General features: G+C 40.6%; 1 protein-coding gene and 1 long non-coding RNA gene across 5 annotated transcripts in view; one reads left to right on the top strand and one right to left on the bottom strand.

The window, feature by feature from the left end:
- LOC140170009 (ATP-binding cassette subfamily G member 4-like) overlaps window positions 1-12,963 on the top strand; it is a 109,887-nt gene that overhangs the window by 18,756 nt on the left and 78,168 nt on the right. The gene's annotated exons all lie outside the window — the stretch shown is intronic.
- On the bottom strand, window positions 3,512-8,082 carry LOC140170007 (uncharacterized). 2 transcript variants are annotated; one of them, XR_011861456.1, is made up of 3 exons: window positions 7,531-8,082; window positions 5,072-5,129; window positions 3,512-4,381 (listed from the first exon to the last, which is right to left on the bottom strand). It is a non-coding gene; the product is annotated as an uncharacterized lncRNA (long non-coding RNA). The 2 variants fall into 2 exon arrangements; XR_011861457.1 differs by having other exon boundaries at window positions 7,821-8,082.

Raw genomic sequence — 12,963 nt, 5'->3', positions numbered from 1 at the left:
GGGGAGAACGACCCGTGCGCCTTAGCCGCTAGCGGCAGGCGCTTGGCAACGTCTGGATCCATGTCAGGGACCCTGAGGTAGGTTTCGTAGTCCTCCTGCGAAACACGCAGTGGAAGCGTGCAAGCACGCGGCGTCGAAGCTCCAGCGAGCCTGACAGACCTACGAACCCTACCATTGAGGTCCGCCGGAAATGCAAGTGCGGGCGACCCTTGTGTGGGCAGCGCTAGCTGGGCATCCTACTGAAAAGATGCCCTGGTCCTCCTGAACGGACTCCTCCTGAGAAAGCCAGGCCCAAACCTTGGGCCACACGGCTCATCACCTCAGCGGTGTCCGCAGGCAGACCATTGCTAGCGAGTTCCTCACGGGAAGCGGGGAAGGATACCTGAAGCTAGCTGCACAGTCTCAACAGACTGTGAGTCGCTACTGGTTTCATCTTCCGACTCCTTTCCCTCGCCTTCAGACTCTGACTCACTCTCTGATGAGGAAGAGGTCTGACGACGGGCATCTGAAGGTGGACAGGGAGTGTCGCCACCGTGTGGCTAGCCAACTGAACACCAGCAGAAGAGGGAGTACTCCCGCTAGACCCGAGATGCTAGCTATAGCACCCGGGATCCGCTGACGCTCTCGCTGCTGTCGCCTAGCCATAGCAGTGTGCGGCCTACCCTGAGCTGTATCAGGGTTAGCCACTCGCCGCCGGGTTGGGTAACAACTGGTGGTACTGCTTGCCCAACGCTAGGCGGCACTTGCCACGGTGGAAGACCGTGGAAGAAACCACCCTGCGGCGGATACCACGGGGCATACCCTGTTGGTAGCTGACCCTGAAAGGATCCGCCACCAGGGAAACCCCATGGAGCAGTAGTACCAGTACCGCCTCCCCCTGTTGCCACAGAGACTGTGGTAACCAGGACGAGTACTGCGGTACCGGCGTGGTTGTAGCGTAGGTGCCCGGTAGGGCTCCCGGTTGCGTACCACTGTACCCATGCCTCACAGCGTTACCCGCTAGAGGATCAAGCCGTGTGTATGGGTACCCCGCCATACTGGCTGTCCCTTGGCTAAAAGGAGCTTGCCTAGTATCACGGGTAGCTGAGCGTGTATACCCTCGATCAGTCACCTCGCTACCTGAATAGGCAGTATCAATCAATGGAGCCATGCTCCGCTGAATAGATAGTGATCGATCATAAGAGGGTAATTGACCCATTGACTGTAATGGATCACCCACGCTCTGCTGGCTCTCGAGGACATAAGTGGGTTGTTGATCAGCCAGGCTGTTCAAACTACCTACCCTAACCTCTTGAGCCTCGCCCAAGGTCGCTGTGTGTGGCGGACCACTCACGGCAGCTATGGGCGCGTGCATAGTGGCTACCACTGAAGTCAAGCCGTAGCTCGTCTCGGTAGCTGCCACTGTTTGCACTTGGGTCGCTGTCCCGTGAGAGACTGCGAGCCCAACCCCGGTATAGCCGCTAGCCAGTCCCGGAGGACAGCCGGCAGCCATTCCAAGGCCCAGGGAATCACTCGGCGGTCCCGCCATGGAACGCTGCCGTGTGACAACCCCAGTTGGTTCTGCTAAGACTACACCTGAAGCGTTAGCCCCGGTATCGTCTCTGCTAAACCCATGCACGTTTCATTCGACCCTTGCGGGAGAGCGAAAGGCGTGCTGCGTGCCGTGGATCAACCCAGGCAAGCGCGGGGGTCCACTGGCGCGCTGCGTGCTACGGACCGGCCGAGGCAAGTCCGCTGCACGCTGTATGCTAGGATTCAACCCAGGCAAGCCGGGTACCCTTGGCATACTGTCCGTCGCCGGGCTACTTCGCGGGTGCTAGACCCGCTGTTCGCCAGCAATAGACGGGTGTCCACCTGCAAGAGGCGCGCTAGAGATCTCACTGGTAGACTGGTACTCGCCTGTTAGGGCAAGTACCGCCCTGCTGCCTGCTACTAGCTTAGACGTAAAGTCAGTGCTTTACGCTGGCTGCTAGGCCTTCGGGCTCGCTAGCAGTCCCGGAGGGTCCGCCTGCTTGCCCGGGACCGGAGCCCCAGAGGTTACCTTAGCGTGGCCCTTGCCTGCCTCGCTAGTACCTACCATATCAATCTTACCTGTAGGCCTCTGTTTCTTAGTCTTCGTCTTCTGTCTGTGTCAAGACCTAAGCGAGCGCTACTTTCTAAATCCTCGAAGTGGATGTCCGATAAGCCTATGCAAAAGGAAGCACACTTATTTGATTTAGAGCAATCCCTGTGGGAGTAGCAGAGTGGATCTGGGTCCCACTCTGGTACAAGGGAAGGGCATGATTGACAAGGCCTAGACATTGTAGTAATCGGGAGCGTACAGCACTACCCCCGAACACAAGCTCAAGCCCAATAAACAGACCCACACGCACAGTGGCTGGCGCTGATGTAGTGGTATGATATAAAAATATATATACAAAGGGATGAAAAACTGAAAACCTTTTGGGGAAGATTTGTCAGGCTGGTCCTTCGAAACCCACGAACTCTTAGCAGTAACTCGGCGTCATCAGACGCAGCGTACTGAAAGATATAACGATAGAGCACACCATAAACATAGCGATAATCACTCACCATACATGTATACACAGTACTGTACAAACATCTATTGTAACTACTAGTCTGTTATAGTTGTTTTACGTGAGAACAAAAATAAAATGGCGTCCTAAGGGCGGCCATTTTGAAAACGTGTGTCCCGTATACGAACGGAAACACACATACAAGCTAAGTTTTTGGATCGTTTTTGTCACTTTTCTAACTGAAAAATGTCGTCAAAACTATCTCCCTAGCGACTATACTGGTTGGTTTTTACCTCAGTGTAACAAACAAACTGTATATCTCGTCCTTTGGTTCGTAATGATACTTAGCGTTGGTAAAGAAAAATCCACACGTCTATCTCATCTAGAAACCAAGGAGGATAAGGGTGATTATCGTGTGTGGCGTCACCGAATGGGTGAGTCCACTCGGGGATCGGGGTTTTTGTTATTTATTCATTTATGTGGGACAAAATGACTATTGGTTTTTCCGCATCTCGGGATCGATGCAAGAAGTATCTTAATCAACACCGGAACCGCTAAGATCGACCGGTGTACTGAGTCTGGTGCGTTTACATGCGCGATCAAAAGCGCTACATCTGTACACCTGCAACGTATGTCAAAGTGCAAACATCACTGTCTTGAGGGAGCCAAATGGACAATACAATATAGCATATTTATAGTAAATAATAGTATTACTATTAGTATTACAGTTAATAATGTACAGGATTGTTCTGTACATTAGTTGCATCTTAATTGCAGCTCATTATAAGGCCAATAAAAAAGTGTTAAGAAACTATTTAAAAAACTTAACAAGATGTTAAAAATGCAAACAAACAAAAATTGGACATAATGCGGTAATATGGGAAATTCAGAAAAATCTCAATAGCAGTATTGTAAGATTTCAAACAAAGGTGTTATAAATTTGTAATTGAGGCAAAATATTAATTTTATATATTTTGTCACAATCAACAAAAAGAACTTCAAGGTGAAATCTGCTGAGTTGAAATTTTCCTCTGAAAGTTGGCACAAGATAATGAGTCTAATGGTCCTGATATTGATTTTGAGTTATTGATATAAACCGTTGTTAGTCTTGTTTAATTTTATTTCTAACAGTGAAAAAGTCCACTTTTAATGGTGTTTGAATGAATAATTGCTAATAATCAAACCTGAAAATTGCTGACATTAAAGTTAATTTTTTATAACTTCCGCGGTCTGAGCTCATGAGCTGTGCGCCAAGCGTGTATGAGCGTACAAACAGAAGAGATAAACAATCACGCTGATTGGCTGATCAACAAACTTGATAACAAGTCGGTTTACCCATTGGTTGTTGGCGCGGCGCATAGTAGACGACCTTGTCAAGTTGTCCCTTCTACGCGATCGCAATTCACCAGTGCGTATCTGCATTTCCTGGACTGCGGAACTAATAAAAATTAACTTTAGACTCATATTCCTTGATCATGATATATTTGTATCCAGCTTCACACCATTGGTGATTGGTTGCAAACATCTCACTAGTGTGGCAGCTATTTTCCAATCACTGGTTAGTATAATAAGGTGGCATAGTTGTATCTCAAGCTTCACATCACTTTATTGGTTGCAAGCATTGGGCATAGTTTATACCATTGTGAATCAAATAAAAAGGTGGCACATTTGATCCAGCTTCACACCACACATCATTGGTTGCAAGCATTGGTCATCATGCCACCGTAAATCAAATCAATAAAAAGGAAGGCAGTATTCCTCCAGCTTCACAACATGAGTTTCCACGAATGTGTAGGTTGTAAGCATGGCACTATGCCTTAAATTGTGTTGAGTCAAATGAACTCCATATGTACAAACCTTTCCATCTGCAAGACAAAAACAAAACAGAGATAGATGGTTAATATAGTACCTTGCACCTTTTATTTTTAACAGTGATACATTTTTCTCCATGCATACCAACTTCCCAGTTTGTTTCTTGTGGGGCTTCCACAAATCAATGCAACTTGTGAAGATCCGAGTGACTAGAATCTATCTCCCACCGCATGCACTTGCTTGCAGTTATTCAACAATGATTAAAGCTTGCAGTTGAATAATGTGCCAGTACTTTGATGGGAGGTTTTGTTTATGGCACACTGCACATGGTCCACGACCAGGGCGGTCGGGGTGGCTTTTGTCACAGGAAGATTTTGGTGCCATGATTTAAAGGGAATTTAAATTGAAACAGCTGTGCATTAGTAGAAGTCTTGACCTACAATTTACCTTACAATATTTACATTACCTTACTTTACATACTTACCTTACACAAATTACATTACAATATTACAAATTACATTACAATATCATACTTGCATGAAAAGTTTTCAGTATTATATGGACTTGCGCAATATAACAAAACACAATTTAATGCAGTTTTATATTTTAAATTTCAACAGCTGAAGAAAGCAAGTTGCTGTTGCAATGTTGGTGTGAATCAATTATCAGGACAGAATTTTGACAGTCAATGTATACATGCAGCAAACATTAGAAAAATATATTGCATTGTAAAGTATACATACCTTCTCCGGCACTTCTCAGTTGGGCACACCCGTTATTCAACAACAGTTCCTCTGAAGTCTGAAAGCATAATGCAACAAATAAATTAATCAGGCACAATCAGGAACAGCATTTTCTACAGTACAGCTCCTCTTCAGTTGCATTTGCAAGAGTGATTTATAGCTCCTCTTGATGACTTGTTAAATTCATAACATTTGGCTACATACATCAGGCATGAGACTGCACTTTCCTAAAAACAAACTGACAATGCTTGTGAAATTGGGCAAAAAGTACCAAAAACAGGCCTAAATTTAATAAAGTTACAGAATTAATATTTTATTGAAAGACTAGTCTTAAATTGATAATCTAACAAGTATCCAGATTAGTCAAAATTGACAAATCTCCCTAATGGAAAAAGAATTATTTAATATGTGGGGATTTTTAAAAACTGAAGACTGTCTAAAAAAAAAAAGGATAATCGACCGACCGACCCAAATTTCAATTTTTCCCACTTGAGGGCAACAAAAAAAAAAAAATGTTTTGCCTAATAAAGAAGTTGAGCTGCCGGGCGCCCGAAATTGTCGAGTGCAATGACGTCCCAGTTAAATACAATGAAGGCTGACGACACAAATAACCATTACGTCATTGCACTTACACAATTTCGGTAGCGGGGAATTTTGAATATCGTGTGTTGATGAGAGCCGACTGTTTTTATGGTCAATTTGAGTTTGTTTTAAATAAAACCATGTGATTCGTGCTTGATAATTGTTTTTGTAACATAGGAATAATGTTCAGGGTTCCAGCACCTTTTTAAAATTCAAGGACTTTCAAGGTCCAAAAGCACGATTTTCAAGGACTTACCACAACACAAAAATCATGATCGCTCTCCATGCGGCACATATTAACAAAGTGACAGCTCCTCCCCAAATTTTGTCAAAATTATATTTTAAATTCCAATTTGCAAGGACTTTCAAGGACTGTGTGCAGTTTTCCAGGACTTTAAAGGCCTTGAAAAGGCGTTTTCAAATTCAAGGACTTTCAAGGACTGTGGGAGCCCTGAATGTTATGATTGCCCGAGACTCCCTTTAACTAAAAGTTGTCAAGAAAAAAATTGTTGGCGCAAGAAACAAAAATTAGGAGCGAAATAAAAAATAAAAAAAATGTTTGCGTTGGTATGCATCGGTAACCATAACTTGCGTCAGTAGCCATACATACAGTGTACGTTGATAACTTGCGCCAGCAAGTTGTGTATCAATTTCATCTGATACACGCGACCACAATAGCATTTTAGAATAAAAATGAAGCACACTTGAATGCGACGGCAAAGTAACCAACACGCCCTCTTCAATTAGTCCAACCGAGAAGTTGTTAAACTACATTATTACTGAAGTTCAACCGGAATAAAAGAAATTGTTGCTCCATAAATTATAATCATTTTTCATAACAAAATATGATATGAAAACACAGGTGAGCAATGTATGAATATATGGAGAGGTTAAACAGGTTGTAAATTATCAATATTAAAGGCCTATTCAGTGATTTGCTCATCCGGACGATAGTAAAAATCATCAAAATTCAGATTTTGGTACCTTTGTCATTGTCATAGATGTGCTGACATAGTGACATAGCCTGCTAGTGGTTCAGCCGAAAGCTGTGTATTTACGACAAAATAAAGGCATTTACATGAATCTGTAATTTCTGTACTCTCAGTACAGAAATTAGCTACATGTATTTGAATGGGGCTTCAACTTCTTCAATATTGCTGTTTGCTTTTTGTTTTTTGCAAAATTTTTCATTTCAAAAATACCAAATGACAATTTGAATGCCTTATCCTTCACTTTTAAAGCAATTTATAAACAATTTTAATTTTTTTACACTTTCGCTGGGATCACTGAATAGGCCTTTAATACTTTGTGACATTTATAATGAAAACATAATTAAAACAGTCAAAAAGCGTTATTTCGATAACTTCACAAAGAATTGTTTTAAATTTAATATATTTGAAAATTGGTGACGATTGAATGAATTGAATTGTCTACTTGTATTACAAACGGTCACCGAATCTGAAAGTAACAGGAGTTGTACACACGTCACTTGACAGTACATGTAGAGACATTGTAGATTTCTCGAATATTGTACCAAGTCATGAAGTCCAAGGCGGCAAGAGCAAACCAAATGAAAAGTCAGTAAAATTAGGATTTAGGTCATAGCAGCTGAATGCTATGCTGGGATCTTGTCTCGTATCATAATACATGGACATGGTAATTCATGAATTGGTATAAATATGTTGAATTTGTTTGAGTTTGATTGACATTCGACATTCAGAACTTGTCATTGACCCGACAGAATTATCGAAAAATTGACATAAATTAATGGCCATCACATCAGGATCAGCATTGTAAATTACGAATAAACAATCATGACAATACCTGATGTAATGCAGCAGTGAGTTTATGGCTATTTAATACATGTATAAGCTTACCAATCATGTTACAGTACAATCGTTGTTCGGCGAATCGCCATATTCGTGCACTGACAACACATGTGAAAGAGCATATCGCAAGCGCACATGTCATGCACGTGTGCCGAATTTTGCTCCAATTTTGAGACACTTTTTCTCTACAATCCGTATCTTGCTCATTAACGGTTTTACAATCAAAAGTTGCCTAAAATACTAATGAAACAAATGCATGCATGTAATTTAGGCTCACAGGGATAAGACAAGAAATATTCTAATCAACTTAGCGTAAACAATCGTAAAATACCACTTACCAGTACAGTCAAGGACGCCGCTGCTGGGGATGATATTTTCCTAACCGGATTAGCAAGGTTAATCCCAGATATATATTAAGAAAGTTCCTATAACTAGGTTTATTTTAAAACAAACCCGGTTTAAAACAATCAATCTGACCTTTTAGAATCGATTAGAGAAGTAAACCCGCTTATGACGCGCGAAAATATATCGATCTTGATACCCACGAGGGCTCAGTTCGTCAATGCGAAGTTCGCATCGTAAAAACTTGACCTTTAACGGTCAAATCGGGAGTTGGACGTCGTACTAAACATAGCCATTTTTAAGGGAACAGAACATATATATTTTATACTTGGAATTATCGGTCTGCTGTTCTGTGATGTAAAAAAAGTGTGATCTACTGATCTGTATTCTGTTATGCCAGAACTCTTGCCCCTGTGGTTCCCCTTGCAGTAAAAACCCAAAATTATAAACATTTCCACTTTTTGCATCAATTTTGCACAAAATTTGTTGATTTTGCACGTCCCCCCTCTGAAATTCACTTCCTCCCCCCCCACCGAAAAAAATTCATTCACTGCTACTCTGACTCAGGCCCGTACGCAGGATTTCATTTGGGGGTGCTGATTTTGAAAAGGTGGATCTTTATTTCAAGGTGGGCAGGGGGGCAATTCTGTGGAAAGTGGACTTTCATTCCAAAATTTGGACCTTTTTTGTCCAAAAAAGCGTTAAAAACCTGATTTTTTTTATTCTGATATTTTGGGACTTTTTGTATACGTTTTCAAATTGGGGGGGGGTGTTGCACCCCTGCGTACGGGCCTGCCTGTACTTGATTCTGCATGTAGGCCAGTCCTCATGATGAGTCTCGCCTATTAGGCCGTATAAAATTAATGTTTTGGTTCTCGTCCAGAGGATTTTCATGAATTGATGAGGGAGGAGGTGTTTTTTTTTTTTTTTTTTTTCAATGTAAAATTAGCATTGTCAGTAGTTTTCGGTCTTCTCCAACAGTGCTTGAGGAAACGATGAGGCCCTTTTTTTTTTTTTTTCAAATGTGAGATTCTGAGGGATAAACCCCCTAGAGTACCACAAAAAGACTTGGAAGTGATGCTTGTTCTCTAATAAACTTATTTATATGTATGAAGATTTCATAAATCATTCCAAAGTCTAAAAAAATTGAAAATCTAAAAAAAAAAAAAAATCTGACAAATCCCAGAAATTGAGGAGGAGGGACGAGAACCAAAATATTAATTTTACACGGCCTTACCAGTTGCACATCACTTTTACCTAACCTTTTCCTGTTGTCTGCTTTTCAGAAGCAGTAGACAGAAAAAAATTGGGTTGAACAAACTTATGATGCGCTAATGTCTACTAGCTAGTGGCATATGTCTGTATAAATAGCGTATATTGCAATGCCAGGTGGCAGTGTTCGAATTTAGCAATTTTTTGAGGTTGTCCGCCGGACAACCTCAAAACATTTTTTGGTTGTCCGAAAATATTTTTGGTTGTCCGAAATTTTAATGAACTTTTAAAGCTTAAAGTTGCACTCCAAGTTTAAAAACATACACTGCCGCCAAATTCACATATCACACACTTTCCCCAAACTCACCTTGTTGCTAATAAAATATCAAATATATCCAAGAAAATACAGGTTGTATGTTCATCAATTATTTATTATCGATAAATCCATGTTTGTGCCGAATTTTATGCTTAAAATCCATCAGAATTCATGATTTTTTTTCAAGAAGTCAAGATTTTAATATGTACGCAAAAATCTCCTTTGAAATATACCTCATTAATTATTCATGAGCTCATAGGGAAATCCCCCGGAAGAGACAATGGGTGTTTTGAAACCGATCTGATCTGAATATTTTTTATTCACAAATAATTGCCTCGTGTCTTGAAACTTAGCAACGGTCAGAGGTCAGATTTTTTGCCAGGGTTTTTGCTGACAGCCAGTTTTTCTTTAGACATGATTTTACTATTGCAAGAGCTTGACAGATTTGGGAACCATGCACATCACCAGCTAGCCCTCGACCGACCGTGTGTCAAAATGCCCAAACCAGCTGTTTACATTTACCGATACATGCACATGGCCTAGATTGTAAAATACTTGCTACAAATTTATGGGAGTTTTTACTACATTGGTCATGATTTCTTCTGAAAATTTCAAGATAATAATGCAATGCATTTTATATTAAGCTTACTCAGTAACAGTGGTGCACATTTTTATGGTTGTAATCGAACGCAAGAGACTGAACATCCCCCGATGCATAAACTTTTTTTTTCGGTATCGAGGGGCTAATGGCTGCGGTTGAGTTTCGCAGCTGGGTTGTGGAAACACGTTTAAATTCATGTTTATTTTATTCAAAAATAGTTTCACATTTTAAATATTACCATCGGCTAAAAGGTACACACGTACAAAGGTGAGTTTTGGCTACAAATTTATGGTTGTCCGGCGGACAACCGAATCAGTATTTTTGGTTGTCCGGCGACTTTTTTAGTTGTCCCGGGCGAACGGACAACCAAAATTTCGAACGCTGCCAGGTGGCAATAATTATGACAATTAATGCATGTGTTTCTTAAGGGGACAAACCAAAATTTTGATGAAATCCTGGACGTGTCTCTGGGAAATCTATTATAAAGATCAGCTGTATCGTTTGATCAGAGGATTTGGAGAATAGTCATAGATTGGGGAAAATATATTACAGGCAAATACTGTATATGTGGAAAGAATTATGATTAGTGCCTTGTTTTTGGTCAAATTCCCTCTATACAACTAAAGCCAAAGTTCCCAGCAAATAGCATCTGATTATTTGGACCAACAGTACCCTCCATTTGATTCGCAATGTCCAAATTCCAAGTGTGTGGCGGGATCATTGATGAGCATGTCGGCACGAAACCTGATCACTACTGGTGATTGATTCTGGACTGGTTGAGATTTTGGCATGGCTAGAGCTAGGCTGTTGGGTGTCAGGCAGGCATGTAACTAGGAGGGAGGATTTCCCCCCCCCCCCAAAAAAAATTGGTAAAGGTCAAAAAAGTCATATTTGCGAGCGAAAAAAATAAAGGATTTTATGCCTGTTTGGTCAGAAAAGGTCCATATTTTGATGAAAATAAAGGTATACTTTTTTGAAAATCTACCCCAGTCCATTTTTTTCAAAATCAACCCCTCCCAATAAATCCTGGTTATGGGCTTTGTGTCAACTGAAATTGGCTGTAAAAACCAAAATGGTTGATTTTACATAGTTTTGCTTCCCTGGGTCTACTACTAGTTTCAGTGTGTAGCTCAATAGCATATGAAAAGAGTTGAGAAATATTTCATTTTATGTGAGAGCGAAAATCACATGAAGAGTTCAGTTTCAAAACGTGATATATATATATCCAAGACATGCTCTGTGTATTTGTTTGTATAATGTTATCAGTTTGTAAAAGATACATTTGTCTTCATTAGGTAGGGGCTTTTAATACAAAACAGTGAAATCAGTATTTGACAGCTAATGTCTATTCCAGGCCCGTCACGCAGGATTTCATTTGGGGTGCTGATTTTGAAAAAGGGGCTTTTTTTCTAAGGGGGGGGTGATTTTGTGAAAAGTGGACTTTCTTCCCAAAATTTCGACCTTTTTGCATCCAAAAATGCGTAAAAAACATGATTTTTTAAATGTTGGGACTTTTTGTATACTTTTCCCAATTGCGTCGCACAACCCCCCTGCGTACAGCCCTGGTCTATTCCAACAAGAAATGGGTAGTTTAATATTACAAAAAGCTATCAGTATCAATAACAATATTGATTAAAAAGGCAAAGCTGCACAGTGCACGCGGTGTATGTCACGTTTTGCGTCAATTATGTTCAATATAGAATCAATGTTATTGATCATGTAAGCCGACTAATTGTGGGTGGGGTAAACAAACTTTTTGCATTTGTTTTTCATTTGTTGCCTATGACTGTGGTAGATTGAAAATATTTAGACTTCATTTTGTATGCCATGGTTGATATGCTGATTGTAACACAGGGCAGCCATTTCATGGATATCACATGTTTCACATAGACAGTAGATATGCTGATTATTACACAGGGCAGCCATTGGCAGACCTGGAAAAATGTTTATTTCCCGGCAAGAGAGATAAATTTCCCTCCAACTTGGCAGGATTTCCCTCTATTTCTTATGTATTTCTTTAACCGAAAAAGCAAAATTTCCTTCCAAATGACCAAATTTCCCGGCAAGGAGATTGCCAAATTGCTCATTTTTTCCAGGCCTGGCCATTGAATGGATATCACATGTTTCACATAGACAGTAGATATGCTGATAATGATCCTACAGTGAAATTAATATGCGGATGAGAAGAGTCGTGTATGCATATTTCAGACTTGACTGTATGGGGTGAACAAACTTGTCACAGGCAGACATTTAAGCAAATATATAACAACAGTTTTGTGTTTTTTATTGATTGATTGACATTGATAATCAGTCGGTTTTGATTCCATGATGGGTGTATATGGCCCAGTCTGATCCAACATGTGAAATTAACATCATTACAATATCTTTTTTTAGTGCTAAATAAAAAGTAAAAACAATCCATGAGTCTAGCCTTAGTAACCAGTTTATTCTTTCCCTGGAGTTGGCAAAGGAAGACCAATGGTCATCATTGACCAGGATTTGAACCTAGGACCTAGGGTATCTTATAGCCAGTGCTCTAACCAACTGATCTATCAAGGAAGACAGCCGGCATTAAAGTGTTATAGTACGGTACTGTTTCACTGTATTGAGTACATTTAAACATGGCAAATATGGTAGTACGGTCAACTCCCGAAAAACACAGTAAATTTGATGATATTCAGGGTGATATTGACCAAAATAATAAGTTATACCTCAAAAAATAAATGGCTGCAGTAATAGATAGTATAATAGGCCCAGGGTTTCTAAACCATATTTCGTTGCTTAATTGCTTTAGATCAGAAGCAGTTATAGCGGTAGAGGTCAACAGACTTTTAAGAATTCTTTGACTGGCACAGTTAAAATCCAATCCAATTTAGAAGCAATTTGTGCATTTTGTCATTTGAAGGTCATCATTTTACTTGCCTTTATGATTATAGAACATTATGGATGGGATATTACAATGAATAAGCAGGAAGTAGGATGTAGCTCCATGTTCTTGATTGGTTTTGAA

This window comes from Amphiura filiformis, chromosome 14 (assembly GCF_039555335.1).
Source record: "Amphiura filiformis chromosome 14, Afil_fr2py, whole genome shotgun sequence".
Lineage (NCBI taxonomy): Eukaryota > Metazoa > Echinodermata > Ophiuroidea > Amphilepidida > Amphiuridae > Amphiura > Amphiura filiformis.
This window is presented reverse-complemented; position numbering and strand designations above follow the sequence as displayed.